General features: G+C 46.3%; 1 pseudogene; it reads right to left on the reverse strand.

Moving 5' to 3' along the window:
• Positions 1 to 15918: 15918 nt before the first annotated feature.
• Positions 15919 to 17954, reverse strand: LOC147012132 (uncharacterized; annotated as a pseudogene).
• Between the last annotated feature and the right edge of the window lie 611 nt (positions 17955 to 18565).

Raw genomic sequence — 18565 nt, forward strand, 5'->3', positions numbered from 1 at the left:
GAGTTCGATCACCTGGCAAGGGGCCCGGGGGAGCGCATCGCGGTTTTCGTCGCGCGGGTGAAACATCTCGCCGTCGCCTGCAAATTCACGTCGAGTGAACGGCAGGCCAGGCTCAGAGATAATTTTATTTCTGGATTGCAAGACTTGGACATGGTTTCGGCGATACTACGGCTGAAGTACGAGGACATTACGTTCAACTCAGCAATCGAAATGGCGTTGGCTGTTGAACGGACTCTCAGGGATGTCCGAGCCATCGCCGGCCAGAGCATGACAGGTGATCCGGAGGTCCGCGCGGTGCGGGACGGTTCCGATGGCCCGGGGCAAGACCTGCAACCTGTACGAGGTTTTGTACATGACGTACGCTTTTACGACCCGGAGCAAGACCTGCAACCGGTGATGAGCCTGTTTTCAATTGGTCCGGCGGTGACAAGACCGATGACAGTGGAAATCGAGGTGAACAAGACGCTGATCATGTTTCAGATTGATACTGGGGTGGCTGTATCGATCATGGGCGAACAGACCGCACGTAGACTCAACGACCTACAGCTTATCGGGTCAAACCTCACGCTGTTCACGTACACCGGCGAACAGATAACGCCGTTTGGGAGGACAGACGTATCTGTGGTTTACCAAGGCCAGTACGCTGCGCTCACATTGTTCGTGGTGAAGGGGGAGGGGCCCTCCCTCCTGGGCCGAGACTGGCTGACTCGCATCAGGTTAGACTGGACGGTGCCAGCCATTCACCTTGGACAACCCGGGCCGAGCCGATTGGAGAATCAGTTGGAGGAGATTCTTCCAAAGCATCAAGATTTGTTTTGCAACGAGCTTGGACAACTTGAGGACATGCAGGCAAAGCTTTTGAGGAAGGAGGGAGTGGTGCCTTCCTTGAAGCCCAAGTGCGAGGGGCCAGTGGCAGGGGCGTGCGGATACAGAGTTGGTGTCTGTTCCTTGCTTCCGACAACTACGATATACAGTTCCGGAGCAACGGGAAGCATGCCAACTGCGACGGTCTCTCGCGCTTGCCTTGCGCGGAGGGCTACGGGAAGCATTCCGACTGCGACGGTCTCTTGCGCTTGCCTTGCGTGGAGGGTCCAGCTTCATCTGAATCAGCCGACCGGGTTGATGTGTTTGCACTGAGCCAGGTCCAGGGCGGGGCAGTCACCGCCAAGCAGGTCGCGGTGGAATCTGCTCATGATCCAGTTCTCGCCCGTGTCGGTCAGGCGATTTCAACGGGGGATTGGAGCGAGCTGCCTTCAATGTGTGGAATGAGAACGTGATTCCCCTGAAGTTCAGGCGACGTTGTCCTCCTCGACGTTCAGACGAGAAGCTGCTTGCAAGTCACCTCGGCATCGTTTACCCCGAGATTCGTGCGCGCAGCCTGTTTTGTTATTTCATTGCCGTTTTGTGTTTTATTCTCGCAGCCTCGCAGGGGACGGTCACCGTGGATGCATCAGGACTGTGGCCATTCGCGGGCAGGGCCGAGCAGGGGGTCCATGTGGATTCTGCTGGTCCTGTTAAAGGCAGAATGTTGTTGATTGTGATCGATGCGTTCTCTAAATGGCCGACGGTTGTGGTTATGCTGTGTACATCGGTGGGCATGGCAGCAGAGGAGCTGTGGACGGTCTTTGTGAATAAAGGAATACCCGAGATTCTGGTTTCTGATAACGATCCGCAGTTCCTCGCAGATGTGTTTAATGGTTTTGTGCATCGAAACGGTATTCGACATCTGCAGTCCGCACCGTCTCGTGCCACGTACGGGCAGGCGGAATCATTGGTTAAACTGTTGGAACGTGTTTCGCGTAAAGGGAAGTTTGCATCTGCGCAGACGGTGCTTAATGTGTTTTTGTTACCATGTGGAAATGTAATGCGTTCAGCCACTGATGCTCCTGCCATTCGTCCATGTGGACGGGCATTGCGGGCGAGGCTGGATTTGCTGCTACCTGGAGGGCCGGTGGTTGGGGGCGGTGTTGCGCCCGGCGCTGGTGCACGGTTTTGGTGTGGGACAGCAGCGTGTGAAACAAATGCATGATCGCTGTTCCGTGTCACCCCCCGGTACTGGGTGACATGGAGCCCCCGCTGCTGATGTCGCCGTGGCCAGACGTTGTATCGCCAAGGCCAGACGTGCTGGCGCCCACGGGGCTAGCGGACTCGGGGTGTTTACCTGATTCAGTCCTACCCGAGGGAGATGGGCCAGCTTGTCGGCCGAGGTGGGGGCACTTGATGTGGCAGTTGTGGGGGCAAGTCCGTCGAGGGTGTCACCTTGACCTAGCCAGGAGGCGTCTGAGCGTGGGCCGTCTGGCAGCGCTGGCCACCCAGGGCGGATCAGGAGACGACCGCAGTACTTGGAGGATTTGGCATGATTAATGTCATGTTGCCACTAGTTGATCTTTGTGTCATTTGGTGTCATAGTGTCAATGATTTTTGATTGGTGTCATTTTGTCGTTTATATTTGTCATTTTATAATTGTAATTGTCATTTTATAATTATAATTTTAGGAGGGAGGAGCGTGGAGTGCTGTAGGGGTCTGGAGTGCTTATGATACTAGTCACATGGTTAGGGGTTCATATGTCTTTACACGCCCGCTAGAGGCTCTGGGTAGTGTACATCCGAGCATGCAATAAAGCAGAGTTACTACTACACTCTCACGTCCCGTGTCTCACTGCACCTCGGACACTACAATGAGATCCTGTTCTAGGCTGTGCAGTTGTTGTTGTGAAGGTAATGTTAAGGTAATATTTATTTTTGCAAATGAGATCCTGTTCTATGCGGTGTAGTTGTTGTTGTGAAGGTAATGTTGAGGTAATATTTATTTTTGCAGATGAGATCCTGTTCTATGCGGTGTAGTTGTTGTTGTGAAGGTAATGTTGAGGCAATATTTATTTTTGCAGATGAGATCCTGTTCTATGCGGTGTAGTTGTTGTTGTGAAGGTAATGTTAAGGTAATATTTATTTTTGCAGATGAGATCCTGTTCTATGCGGTGTAGTTGTTGTTGTGAAGGTAATGTTGAGGTAATATTTATTTTTTCATAGCAAAAAGTCAGTTTAATTTGAAACATTTAAGAAGCGAATGTAAGAAGAATTCTACATTCGCTTCTAGGCTTTGCCTATTCCATATTAGATAGATAAAGCTGAGTTCATGTCTGTGAGTGGGTGGGTCAAAAGCGTCGCCCATTCTACAGGCCCCGCCTCCCCTCTCTCCCCAGCGTCACAAGCGTCACCCATTCTACAGGTCACGCCTCCCCTTATCTCCCCAGCGTCACAAGCGTCGCCCATTCTACAGGCCCCGCCTCCCCTCTCTCCCCAGCGTCACAAGCGTCACCCATTCTACAGGCCACGCCTCCCCTTATCTCCCCAGCGTCACAAGCGTCGCCCATTCTACAGGCCCCGCCTCCCCTCTCTCCCCAGCGTCACCCATTCTACAGGCCCCGCCTCCCCCTCTCTCCCCAGCGTCACAAGCGTCGCCCATTCTACAGGCCCCGCCTCCCCTTATCTCCCCAGCGTCACAAGCGTCGCCCATTCTACAGGCCCCGCCTCCCCTCTCTCCCCAGCGTCACAAGCGTCACCCATTCTACAGGCCACGCCTCCCCTTATCTCCCCAGCGTCACAAGCGTCGCCCATTCTACAGGCCCCGCCTCCCCTCTCTCCCCAGCGTCACCCATTCTACAGGCCCCGCCTCCCCTCTCTCCCCAGCGTCACAAGCGTCACCCATTCTACAGGCCACGCCTCCCCTTATCTCCCCAGCGTCACAAGCGTCGCCCATTCTACAGGCCCCGCCTCCCCTCTCTCCCCAGCGTCACCCATTCTACAGGCCCCGCCTCCCCCTCTCTCCCCAGCGTCACAAGCGTCGCCCATTCTACAGGCCCCGCCTCCCCTTATCTCCCCAGCGTCACAAGTGTCGCCCATTCTACAGGCCCCGCCTCCCCTCTCTCCCCAGCGTCACCCATTCTACAGGCCCCGCCTCCCCTCTCTCCCCAGCGTCACAAGCGTCACCCATTCTACAGGCCACGCCTCCCCTTATCTCCCCAGCGTCACAAGCGTCGCCCATTCTACAGGCCCCGCCTCCCCTTATCTCCCCAGTGTCACGAGCACCGCCCATGAGCCAGGCCACTTCTTTCCCTCAAGTCGTCCAGAAATCGCCGCCATCTTTTTCGCTCCACAAAGCTCACATTGTTTATCGGCCTCTGATGTACACATGAAGACTGAACAACTCATCCTCTATAATTAAATGAGGTACCGCTTTGAGGAAACAAAGGTACATTTTGATTTCAAGTCTAACGAGGTTTGTCCGCAGCGATCGTAGCATGGGTCTAATTATACACCGCCCAATGAAGGTACGTTAATTGCAGAGAAAACAAAAGTGATATTTCATTAAAAAATAACTTTTGGTTTTCGCGCGACTTTTCAAGGCTTATAAATAAGCTGAAGGACATGCAATTCACAAACTGTATTGTGTGAAGTAAATTAACATTAAAATCGGCCTGGTCGTGAAATACGTGCGTCCGTAATTAATTCGTCTGGAGGCTGCCAGGGAAATTCCCAAGAGATATTTATTACGTACATACGTACACTCTCAGGAAGTGATGTACACGCACATTTTAAAGTTGAATGAAATGTGCACGTCCACTTTGGAACACGCAACATCACCTCTGAGTTTACGTACATTTTAAAACTAAACAAGGTACGTTGTCATGACAACAAAAATAATCATGATTCATGGATGACATCTTTAATTTATAAACTGTCCTTGTGTCGGTGTTTTGTACATAACTGTATGGTGAGACGTCCAGTGGTGTGTCCAGTTACAAAGCAATTCAGCCCCTCCTTATCAATGGTTTCAAATGGAGTGCTTGCTTGAGTGCTTGAGCCACTTGGCAAGCGATCTGCAAGAAACTTGGTAACTGAACACACCCCAGATTCATGACATTGCGATGAGGATGAATAATCTGCAGCATCATTATTTCAGTCATATCGATGAATTCGTCCCTCAGAGGGTGGGGTGGGAGGAGGCAGGGGAAGGGGTGGGGTGGGAAGAGGGATCCAATGTTGCCTGGCAACGCTGGGTTATCCCTGCTCGTACTAAATAAATACAAGTGAAATGGGGGTGATTGATTGAATTTCTCATATTAGATCATTACATCATCATTTCAAACTCCATCAAAAAAGAGAATTATTTCAGAGGAAACATCATCACTTGAATCAACTGGGACATCTATCTTCTATTTCGATCGATCTATCTATCCATATATTACTAAAACTCTCATCTTGTATGTATGTTCCCAAAATACAGCCAAAACTGTGGCGTGGGTGCAACATGGGTACACGACAGTGCAAAAATTTTTGGGCCATCTAACTCACCATTCGCCTGCGGTGTGCAGTATCAAGTTTCGTACAAATCGGGCAATGAAAAAATTTATTAAAAAATCAATTCCCGATTCAGTGAAGTACTCTTCGGGAGTATTTGATCAATGCAAACAACCTCAGCGGTACAGTTCGATGGAGATCTCTTTTTTTTTTTCTTGAAACGATTCATTTAAAAATCGCAAACATTTAGTATAGACAAGGAACGATTTATTTTTAAGCATAAAATAAACATCGCCATTTTGATCCAATACTTGCGTGTTCATTAATAAATAGAATTGTGTTTAGAAGATTACGCACTTAATAATTTCTTCGACTTTCCTTTCTCTGTTTTTTTTTCACATTGACGTGCAATATCAAGTTTCGTTGAAATCGGGCAATGAAGAAAATTATTAAAAAATCAATTCCTGATTCAGTCAAGTTCTCTTCGGGAGAATTTGATCAATGCAAACAACCTCAGCGGTATAGTTCGCTGGAGCTATCTTTTTTTTTTAAATGAATTTTTTTATCAACCGCTGTTACAACGGGAACCCAACGGGTTCATGGGTCAGCTAGTATATTACTAAAACTCTCATCTTGTATGTATGTTCCCGAAATACAGCCAAAACGGTACACGATCGCGCAAAAATTTTAGGGCCACCTTACTCACCATTCTCCTGCGGTGTGCAGTATCAAGTTTTGTTCAAATCGGGCAATGAAAAAAATATTTAAAAAATCAATTCCCCGATTCAGTCAAGTACTCTTCGGGAGAATTTGATCAATGCAAACAACCTCAGCGGTATAGTTCGCTGGAGCTATCTTTTTTATTTTTATTTTATGATTTGAAATGATTTTTTTATCAATCGCTGTCACAACGGGAACCCAACGGGTTCACGGGTCATCTAGTATTGAATGAAAATCTTTAACCTACTTTCAATCGAGTGATAGGTTCTTGCTGTGCCATTGTAGATTAAATAAGTTTGAACAACACAAATGGCACACTTTTAAATTATTTATGCTGGAAAATGTTTGACAGTGCCTGCTTAAACGATACATTGGAACTGGTGAAGTTGAAAGGGGCGGTAATGTGTCCACGACATCTGAAGTGATAAAATCAACCCTTGATTATTTTAGTGATATAATATCTAAGGGAGACATTGAAGGTTTAATTCCCGAATGTAAATAGGAACTAACACAGAACCGGGATATGTGCGAAGGAAGGGAATGTATTACGATGATATACACAAAGAAATCCATGAGCTCTATCACAGTAGTTTCATTGAAAGGAATATTTGCATTTTGTGATAATGATGAAGGTGCTGAAGGGGTTAAAAATTAGGCTTCCATTAAAAAAGTTAGTGGTCTTCAATGACCGACATGACACCTGGCAGGTAGGAACGAGAAGACCACTGCGTCTGCCGTTGCAAATCTGTATCTTTGAACGCAATGACCACGGCGGAATTACCAACAAGATGGCCGAGTCAAGCCTGTCAGTGACCACGTTTGAGGCTCCTCAGCATGAACCCAATTTTCCCGTTTAACAGCTTAATAAGCCAATCTCATGAGCACTATGGATCCTGCTTCTGAAGACCACACAAGTTTTTCATCAAACAGGGTTTATTTACAGATAAAAAGGGGGTGGGGGAAGGGAGAACACGGCCATCCATCCATTGGGACCATACTCTGTGCAGAGCATTGGTGTTGCCTAAGCAGTCTCCTTGGCTCTTGGGCACAATTCTGGACGGGTCACCACTCGGACACAGGATACCAGCAAGCTGGTACTCATTTTGCTGACCTCAGAAGGATGACAGGCAGAGTCAACCCCACTGGTATTAATTCAACAGCTGAGTGAGATTTGAACTCAGGATCCTAGGATCCCAAGCCCACCACCCTAACCATTACGCTAACACCATTCATAGAACATGGCTGCTCTGCATAAAACACAAACGGTGTGCCCCAAAACCACAACAACCTGAACAATTACACATTGATGCATTCATTCAGGGGAAACACAGGACTCAGAAGGGGTTTTACGAGACAAAGATCCTGTCTTGCATAGCACTACTCACGCACGTGGTGTGGGTCTGTTGTTAGGTGCAGTTCGCTCTCCTTTCTATCGGGGCGTACTGTATGGGGAGACGCTACTCTCCCTGCTACTCAAAGAAAACTGGAAACATATCATTCCTGAAAAGACATTGTTAACACATTAAAGTAGTGAAGTTCATACATGGGATCTTGGAGTTCCTGAGGGAAACACATAATTTACGACTCATTCTAAAGAAACAAGATGGTTTTGCAGATATCTGGGACTTCAGTGGGGATGGGCTCGACAGTGGGTCCAGGTGCAGCATCTTATAATATATATATATATATATATATATATATATATATATATATATATATATATATATATATATATATATATTTACTTCCAGTAGGGGTCTCCCACAAAATGCCACGATAAGCTAGTTTTACACGTTAACACGGCATTTGAACAAGGAGGAAAAACCCCTTGGGTAGGGGGGGGATTAATATTATTAATATTAATATTATTTTATAAGATTAATATTATACTCTGATCATGATTGCTGTCGTTACTTTTGGTAATAGAAGCGGCCTTGGAAAAATATCGCAATAAGCTATCAACACACCTTAACACGGATTTCGCTCAAAGGATGAAAATCCCTTTGGGGAGGGGGGCAAATGAAATTGTTACAACCTCCATCGTGTGACCCTTTGTCATCCTGTCAAGTTTGGTTGAGATTGGATAAATAACGACCGAATGTATTGCAGTCAGTCTACAGCCTGGTGTTGGCGCAGTGGTTAGGGCAGCGGCTTGGGATCCAAAAGGTCCTGAGTTCAAGCCCCGTTGGGCCACTGAATTAATACACCAGGGGGTTGACTCAGCCTGTCATCCTTCCAAGGTCGGCGAAATGAGTACCAGTGGACTGGGCCGGTGTATACCCCGGTTAAAATAGGTGTACCATGTCCCTGTGTCGTAAGAGGCGACCAGGGTTGCGTCAGGAAGGGCATCCGGCGTAAAACATGTGCCAAATCACTATGCGGATCATACCGATGATCCGCTGTGGCGACCCCTAACGGGAGCAGCCGAAAGAAGAAGAGGTATTGCAGTCAGTCAGACAGACAGACAGAATTGTGTATTTTAGTACGAATGATGTTGACAGCAGGAACACACCTTATGAATTAAAAATATACTGCAGTGGGGTGAGTGTCACATATCCATGAAATATTTTTGATGAGTATAGATTTATCTGCAGCTTCGCTGTGATACACGTCCAAACCACACTATATTTAAATCAAAACACCATTTAGAGCATGAGATCTGATTACGTTTACACTAAATTTCATATTGTGCATTTGGAATTTTTACTTTTGAGTTGTATTATTGATGCCTCGTGATCCTGTGAGGTCGGGGGACGTCGTTTTTGTCACCGTCGGGAGTCACGTTCTGCTGCAACGCCTGTGATTTGTTTTGTCATGTTGTGCAATAAAGCTTGTGATTTGTGTTGTCCTGTTGTGCTGCAAAGTCTCTGATGAGTGTTGTCGTGTTGTGCTACAAAGCCTGTGATGAGTGTAGTCACTTCGCACGACGAATCGGGTGAGTACTGCTTATAACTTTCATTCATTTTTAGATCGTAACATACATACCCATTGTGATGTTATGTTTGATCGGTGTTGAATATTTGTGGTTATTCTACTCATGAGGATATTGTTTCATTGAGTGCGGTTCTGGAGTGCAGTTCACTTGCCTATATGAAAGAATTTCATTTCAAGCAGATGATCTTGTGATAGACACAGAGCTGAGAATCTTATTTCATTATTTCATGTTGAATGTAGACCTGAGTCAGGGAAGATAAAGTTGACAATCATCTGGAAATTATTGACTGATCAAAATGGTTATGAATTGAATTATTTAATTGTTGGTGGATAAGGGCTGAGCACCTGGATGGGTTTGAGGGTAGAGGAGTGGCAACTGAAACCTGAATCCTGTTCAGGTTACTCCTGATGACGCTATCCTTGCTATTTGCTTATTTGGGTTCCTTCTGAAGACTTTAATGCAGTTTTTGTTCTTTCATTTGATAACTAATGGTCTGGACTGAAAGGATGGTCTAGAGGTATGCACACTTGCGTCCGAGCTAACTCTGCTGGGTTTGAATCCTGTGTCCTGTCTGCCAGCATTTGTTGGTGGATGTTAAAGATCCCATGGTGTCCTTAGTGAAGAGTAGGCGAGCTATTGCTGGCACCATGGAACAAATTCCAAATTCCTGCCCTAACCAACAGAGGGCATTGCATCAGTAGCACAGCTGTGACCTCAGCCAATGATGCTCCCCCACAGCCTTGTGCTGCATATGAATGAATAAACGAATGGTCTGCTTATTGTTGTCATTAGTTTAGTCACATCTTCTATATTGCAGTATAAGTGAAAATCTGAACACTAGTTTTGTTCAAGGTTTGCTGTGCCAATTTCGCTCAGTTGTATATAAAGATTGTTATCAAAACATTCCACCAAATGGAAAGTGTAAAGAGCAGTACCTGCACACAATAATTACAATCTTAAACAATTGATGTTACACCACATAATGATTGTTTTATAGAGACATGAAGAGGAATAATGATGCAGAGTTACAGGTTTATGGCAAACACACTGAATCAATATGAATTGACCTGGTCGATCAATATAAATAGACCTATTTGTGACTCCTTCGTAAGTAAGGAGGTCCATTCATATTGAATGACCATGCAGGCACAGTGGAGCTTTTATGAAAGCATTCACTAACCCTACTTTCCGCCCCAACTGCATTTCCAATCTCGGTATTCTGGAATGGAAACCATTATGCCATAAATGCACAATGGATGGTTCATTCCATTCACTACAAACCCCACCAACACTTTCCTGTCTCTTGTGCCCTTGCCCGCATTGCCACTGCCCTTGCCCACACTCCGCAATGTGCACCTCTACCCCTGTGACCCGATATCGCACCCCATGGCTTACTTCCACAACCCCACCCTCTCCCTCACCCTACTACCCATTTTACCACCATAATATGTGTGTGAAGATATCTAACACTTAACCCTTTCCGTTTGGTGTACTTACAGCAAACAGTAAGCTTATGCCACAATCTTATGGATCTCTCTATATAGGTTTCTGCTTCATCTCCAGATGAAATGTGTCAAAGAGAAACATTTTTTTCATAGGATGTCACAAATTCACTGTACTACCTCCCTGGTTATTTTTTGACCAGTTGACAAACCCAATGCTCATGCTGGTAGTAGTGTTTCAGTCGACATCAGATGCCCCCTTTCGCATAATTAATATCCAAAACTTTCACCTCCAGTCTCGAGGGTATATCCCTTGATATCTGTCCTTATTTTTTAACAATGTTTTGTTACGTGTATGGTATACCAGTGTCTCACCTGTGATAACGATGAGGTTTATCACGTCTCACCAGCCAACTTAAGAGCAAAGGTTTACACTTTACACTGTTATTCCAGACATATTGAATGGTAAACATTGCCTTCGGCAACGTAAAAACCCATTTACACTTTCAACTGTTCAAGGGAAACCAAATTAAATTGAGGAAATTTTATTGTATTAATAAACCTTCAAGTTGAGCATACACCAGATGCTTAACTCATTTCTGGTGATTGGAGATCTGATTGACAAGGTTTTGAGTTTAAAACAGATGAAAACTCACAAAAATTTGTTGTTTATTTTGTGATTTGTATGCATGTTATTCATAAAAAAACAAAAACTAAAAAGGACCAAAATGATTTGGAAAGTATGCCTAAGGTCAATCATGTACTAGATTGATAAGTTTATTACCTGTTACCTAAGGAGGTTATGTTTTCAGCCGTCTGTTTGCCTGTCTGTCGGTGAGCAGGATATCTCAAAAAGTTATGGACGGACTCGGACGAAAATTGGTGGACAAGTTGGGCCTGTAACACGAAAGAAGTGATTAGATTTTGTTGAAGATCCGGATCTGGAGATGAGAATTTCTTAATTTTTTAAAAGTGATTCTTCACCATTGAGTGATCCTCTTCTTTACTCTCAGGCTATGTAGTCAGGTGGCTGAACAAAATTTTGGGGACATGCCGGATAAAAGCACCAAACTTTTTCCATGTGCTATCCATTGCCTTAGATTTAAATTTTTGGTCGGACCCACGTCCTCAAGATAGAGGATGGCGACCATCTTGGATTCCAAGATGGCCACCATGTAAAAACCTATGTGCCATTATCTCAGCTTCTATGCCACTTAGGATAGCAATCTTGGTATCTAAACACACATTTTCTGGGACAAGGAATGAAATTATACCATTAATAATATCAATAAATGAGTTATTTATTGAAAGTATGTGTTTACATGAAAAAGAATATGTAGTGTCGTGGCAGAGGTGCGAGAAGGCAGACACGAGCCAGAGGATAGCACAACTCCGCTTTATTGCCTCGAGCGAGAGGGTGGGCGTACGATGCCCGTAACTCCCGCTTTATTACGTACTCGATGCACTCTACAGGCACACGACCTACAGGACACTGCTAATGACAGCACATGCTGCTACTGATGCTACTGGTGCTACAAGTCCCTAGTGGGCGAGTCGTGACATATGAATCCACAACCACGTGACCACCACCAACCGTGACTCGGGGCTCTGCCCATACAATACACGCTCCGCCCATGCACGACACTCCTCCCCCCTAAAAGTATGATTATAAAATGACAGTGATCAAAAATCATTGGCACTACAACACAGAAAGCAACTAGTGCCAAAATGGCATTTAGCAAATGCACTGGCACCATGATACAAAAAAAAGCAACTGGTGAAAAAGAAAAAACACCATGACAATATGACACAAACAAGCAAAGAGGAACAAAATGACACCAATCATGTAAAATCTCCCAAGTACCACATCACCTGATCTAACCCTGGGGTGATGGTTGGGCTGAGAATCACCCAGACGAGATGGATCAAAAGAAAAACGTGCTTCATCTGCACAACCTGTAACACTAATGCCGTTGTTTTAATCTGGCACATAATTCATCCTTCTATCCCCATCACAACATATACTGTGTTGGTGCGAGCGAGTTGAATCCCAAATGCAGTGGACTGTAGAAGCGCCCCCAGGCGGCCCATGCTTACACGCCTTCCGGCGAGGTCGAGGTGACACGCTTAGATGAACCTCCTGCGCCCCTGGCCGACAAGCTTGCTCGTCCCCCCACGGACAGAAACAGGTAAACACGCTGAGTCCGCCAGACATGAGGGCACCGCCGCTGGCGGGAGCAGCGGGGAGAGCGGCTTTGGAAAGATAACACCTGGCCCCCGCGAGAGTAACGGGAGGGGTGACGCTGAACAGCAAACCGGCTCCCCGCCATCGACTCGAACCAGGCAATTAGCCGGCTCTATTACCAGCCATCCTACACAAAACCAACGCATCAGCCCCGGGCGCAACACCGCCCCTGCCACCGACCCCTTTGGCCGCAGCAACTCCAGCCGAGACCTCAACGCACGTCCACACAGAAGAACAGCATTGACTGAATACATATCAGGGTCATACAACAGCAAAAACATCGTCTGCGCAGAGGCAAACTTCTCTTTACGTACAGCGTGTTCCCACAGTATAATTCTAACACATGAGAGTGCAGCGAACTGCGGACTGTCATCGAAGCCCGAGATCTGGAAGATCTCTTTATTCGCAACGATCGTCCGCAAGTTCTTCACATCAAAGAAAGCATTGATCCCAATCAAACACATTTTGCTCACACGTGGACTGTCGGCATTTGCGTTTATAACGCCAAGCTGAATCACTCGTGCCGCAAGAATCAAACACACAACAATTAACAAATCATGAACCACGCTGCGTGCATGCCTCTTGGTTGTCACGACGTTGAGGCGACTTGCGTGCAGGTCCCCATCTGAATGTCGAAGAGGACACCGTCGCTGGTCGCGTTCCGCGAACTTCTTGAATGCGACCGGCTCGCTCCAATCCCCCATTGAAATCGCCTGAACGACACGGGCGTGCACTGTATCATGAGCGCAACGCAAGCATGAGAGCCCGTCGCAGCTGGCATGCTCCCCGTTGCTCCGGAACCGTATATCGTAGTTGCAGGAAGCAATGAACGGAAACCCATGTTGCATCGTCGCGGCTCCTGCCGCCGGGACCTCACCCTCGGGTCTAGAGGGAGGCCCGGGCCCAAACGGAGGTACGGGGCCCGAAGGAGACGCAGGTGCACCTGGAGGTACGAACTCCGAAACAGGAACCTCCTCCCACCGATACTCTAATCGGCTCGGCACGGGACATCCAAGGCCACTGGCTGGCGCCGTCCAGTCTAGCCTGAGGCAAGCCAGCCAGTCCCGGCCCAAAAGGGCGGGCCCCTCCCCTTGTACCACAAACAATGAGAGTAGGGCGCTTTGACTTTGGTAGACCACCGAGACATCTGTCACAGCAAGTGGTGTAATCGCTTCGCCGGTGTACGTCTACAGCGAAAAGGTCGTCTTGACCAGGTGAATACCGTGGAGTTCACGAGCGGTCTGTTCGCCCATGATCGACACCGCGGCCCCGGTATCAACTTGAAACGCGATCGGTGCCCCGTTCACCTCGACCTCCACTGTCATTGGTCTTGTTACCTTCGGACCAATTGAAAACAGGCTCAACATCGGCTGCATTTCCTGCTCCGGGCCGCCGGGATCGCTATGCCCAGGCTGTAGGCCACGATGCAGGTCGCTGGGGTCGTCCGCACCTCGCTATCCAAGACCTTAACAGCTGGACGCTCCTCTGCCGTGAACTTGCAGGCCACGGCCGAATGCTTCACTCGCGCCACGAAATCTGCGACGCGCTCCTCCACACCCTTCGCGAGGTGATCGAACTGGTATCGAGCCAGCTGCAATGACTTCTCCGGCGCCATGTGGGCTTTCATCTTCTCCACCACATCCTGAAACGACAGCTCGTCGTCGCTGGGCTTGTCCGGCACCACCAAATCACTCAGCAGTCGATAATGTTCTGTTGATAGCGAGGCGAGCAAGATCGATTTGCGCTTGCTCTCGTCGTCAACATCATTCGCGTGGAAATAGCACCCCAACTGCTCTGAAAACAATTTTAAGTCGTCTCCGACGAAGACGGGCACTCATCCGTGCACTGTGCCCCGACTTCCACCATCCTCGAGCTGTCCTGCCGTTCACTCGACGCGAATTCGCAGGCGACAGCAAGATGCCTGGCTGCAGGACTCGACCCGCACCGAAGACTGTGCGTGCGGCCGCGGGCGCGCAAAACTCGCGATGCGCTTCCCTGGGCTCCTCGCCAGGTGATCGAACTCGAACTGCACTAGCTGCGCTGATTTTCCCGGCGCTCCGTGCGCCCTACAATCCCATCGCTCCGGCAACGACTCAAAGTCAATACTGAGGAAAACCAGGCACTCTGCACGCGTCAATCCGAAACAACCTCGTCGCCAAACTGTAGTGTCGTGGCAGAGGTGCGAGCAGGCAGACATGAGCCGGAGGATAGCACAACTCCGCTTTATTGCCTCGAGCGAGAGGGTGGGCGTACGATGCCCGTAACTCCCGCTTTATTACGTACTCGATGCACTCTACAGGCACACGACCTACAGGACACTGCTAATGACAGCACATGCTGCTACTGATGCTACTGGTGCTACAAGTCCCTAGTGGGCCAGTCGTGACATATGAAGCCACAACCACGTGACCACCACCGACCGTGACTCGGGGCTCCGCCCATACAATACACGCTCCGCCCATACACGACAGAATCCACTAGTTCGTGGTTATTTGTTGATTTCTGAGACATTATTCAATGCAGTAAGTAAACATGAACAGTACTCTTGTAAACAGACATAAGATGACATAAAAAGACATAATCACAATCCTTATATTCTGTTACTACTTAGTCATTATATAATACTATAAATACTATGTTACTATACTACCAATAAACTCATAGTTCTCATCTTCTAATTTGCATATATTCCGTTTGCATGATGGTTCATTGCTCCCTTAAAAACATTTAGCAACTTGATGGGGACATACCAGATAAAAGCACCAATTTTTATGTGTTACGAGCTTGATGTATAAACTTTCATTTTTTGGTGGGACTCATGTGATCGAAGCTATAAGACACCATTATATACCATTTTAGTGTATTATGCCATATTTTGCCAAATATGCACACAGAATGATAAGATATTCTGTGTTCTTACATAAATTTCTTTAAAATAGTTGATCTTCTGAAAAAATATTAAATCTCATTTGTAAAATCACATGAAATGTTTTTTTAAATATTTATTTACTTTATAACATACCATTATACATGTAATGTTCTTTACCACTTTGAATCTCACAAACAACCAAATGTACTCCACATCTAGATATACATGTATGCAGTATTGGAGTGACCATTGTGACAAACATAATATCCGGGTCTCCAGTGGTTCACTGGAGGGCAACAAATCTAGTTCACTGAGCCTGGTCTCAACCAATGTCCCATATGATAATATAAATGACACCTCCTATTGTTCTTGTAGATCAGGAATAAACATATTGATAGCATATTCCCTACTTTTGACATGTACAGCTGCAAAGTTCAGTACATCTCCACTGGACCTTTTTGCAGGCACACCTGGTACTGCAACCATTCTTGCTCTTGCACCCACACTTCACCAGTTCATTACACGCCTTAGAGGAAATGGGTAAGGTGGTCCAGATGGGAAACCATGACTGATTTTCCATCGCCCAAGTCCAACCCCAGCCCTCTGGAGTAGGAGTGTTCTGCTGAGGCAAAAGGATAGTTGCCCAGATGCCTGTCTGGTAAGCTGCACACTTTGTGTGCTGTATGAGAGCATCCTCAGTTGGTGGTATGTTCTCCATTGTCTTATTCCTCTGACAGAATAACACCCTCCTTTCTTCATTGACTGATTCCAAACTGCTTGTTTTGTCATATAGAAGGACAGTGAAGTGCTCAAGGATCTGGAAGTGCTGAGAGTCCAAATCCATATGCTTGTATGGATTTCAGTGCCATATAGCTGAATGTTTGGGTAACTTCAGGAAGTGAATTCCAGGTCTCCAATGCCACTTTTTTCCCCTTGCCAAAGAAACCGGATGTTGTGTCACAACGTGTGAAGCTGTGGAATCCAGGCAAGGCTACAGATCTCTCCTTGCCCAGCCTATGACAAATGGAATTGACATGAAGATGAACAAAATCCTTGCCTGTTCCAAATGCTATCCAGATGTCTGCACTTGGATAAATGGCGACCAGGTCATGAAATTTGCTGATTAGGATGACGAAAACATCAGTGTCCACAGTGCGTACCAAACACGTGGTAGATCCTGTTTCCAGAGCATCCTGAATGTGAATCAACAGTCTGGTGTCTGCCTCTTCGTGGTCGCATGGCAACATGTAATGATTAGCACCTCTGGCCACTACATTCTGTCCAGATGTAATAAATACTGACTTGCCATCGGGAAAATTGACGCATGGTGATGCAACTTTCTCCGACAAAAATCCAAAGAGTTCCTGCTTGTTAGCTGAATCTCGTAGAAATTCCTTCCAGTTTCCTGGGACTTTGGTTTTACCAGACACCTTTCTACGAACTCCTTTCCCTCTCTTTTTCCCTTGCTGTCTCCTTGAGGCTGCTGGCAATGTAGGTATCCCAGACCACATCTACTCTCTTGGTATTATGTAATTGACTGATGAGGTGTGGAATGAAAACATTGTCTGCATACTCATCAAATGTGGTGATATTTTTCATAGGAAGGAGGTGCACTACAGCAGCACCATCCAGTGCTTTGACATCAAAGGAAGTAGGAGGCCCTATGTGACTTTTCTCATCCAAGTTCTTCAGCAGATCAGACTTTTTCCCGAGATGTAGTTTTCCACTGTCTGACAGAGAGGGAGGGTATGGATGATTTTCATGTTTAAAGAATGTGCTCAGATCACAATCTCTGTGCTGCATCACAATATATAATCTGGAGAAGAGTGAAACATCATTCTTCAGCATCACAATCTTCCCAGCTTGTTTGGATTTGATCATTGATTTTGGACTTCTGAAGAGGGCAAGGGAATTTTTCTTTATGGGAACATGAATCGACTGTGTGCGATCAGTAATCACTGACATGTGATAGTTCTTGTACTGGTTCACTCCCAATGCTTCAATGGTGCGAACTGTATTGACTACTGAGTCATCCATGACATTGTGGCTGTCCAAGGAGGTCAGTTCAGAAGAGTTGTTAAGGAAAGGATTGTCCATCTCACAGATTGTCTCAACTAGAGCTGAAACTTGTTGTTTGAATGTTTTCTGTGCAGACAGGCCCTCTTCGTGGTGCTGCAGGTTGTTCTCATCTTCTGTGTAGAAGTAGGTCATGTCAAATTCTGTGAGAAGCCGAGCTTGCTCAGGACCAGCTATCATCCATTTCCTGAAAGCTGATGGGTTTTCAGTGAATTCAACTGCACCACCTGAACTCTTGACTGTGTCATTATTCTGTTCATGGGCCTGGTCAATGGGTATGGCTGAGAAACGGTTCAATGTTCTAGGAACAACCCAGTGACCCTGCTTCTCAAATTCCAACAGAATAGGCAGTGGTAGACTCTCCATGTCACGAATGTGAATTGGAATCCATCTGGCATAGTTTTGGTGATCAAGAGCAAAGAACCATGAGATCAGATTCTTGATTGACTCAACATAAAGTAGGAAGTTTCTCTCTCTGTGTGCCCTGATGTAATAATTGTAGGACATGGCCTGATGATGTCAACAGGGATTACTATTGTAAAAGACAGCAGCAATCCAGCTAACTCTTCCCTGTCATCTGTTATGGTGGTGAAGGATATTGTGTGGTATCTACATCATATTCTATAAAATGTTCAAAGGCTTTTAAGTGGAAATTGTATTACAATTACCTGATCAAACATCCAAATCTTCACAGCAAAACCCATTGTAGTCCTATGTAACAGTAGTATCAGGAAAACACACTTTCTGACAGGAAATTCCCAGCAAAAATACTGTAGCACCGATCTCTGAAGTCCTCCCCCTCTTACCTTGAGGGTCACCATGTGACAGACTTCTACAGTGTTGATAATCCTGTTATATGCACCTAATATAATTACTTTATCGCAAACATTAATACTATATATAAACAATAGTTAAATGGGTTATCGAGAAATAACCATCAAAATTCGATAAATGAATAGTGATAAAATATATAAATT

The sequence above is a fragment of the Eptatretus burgeri genome, chromosome 15 (genome assembly GCF_056783735.1).
Source record: "Eptatretus burgeri isolate ZD-2024b chromosome 15, Ebu_testis_v1, whole genome shotgun sequence".
Classification (NCBI taxonomy): domain Eukaryota; kingdom Metazoa; phylum Chordata; class Myxini; order Myxiniformes; family Myxinidae; genus Eptatretus; species Eptatretus burgeri.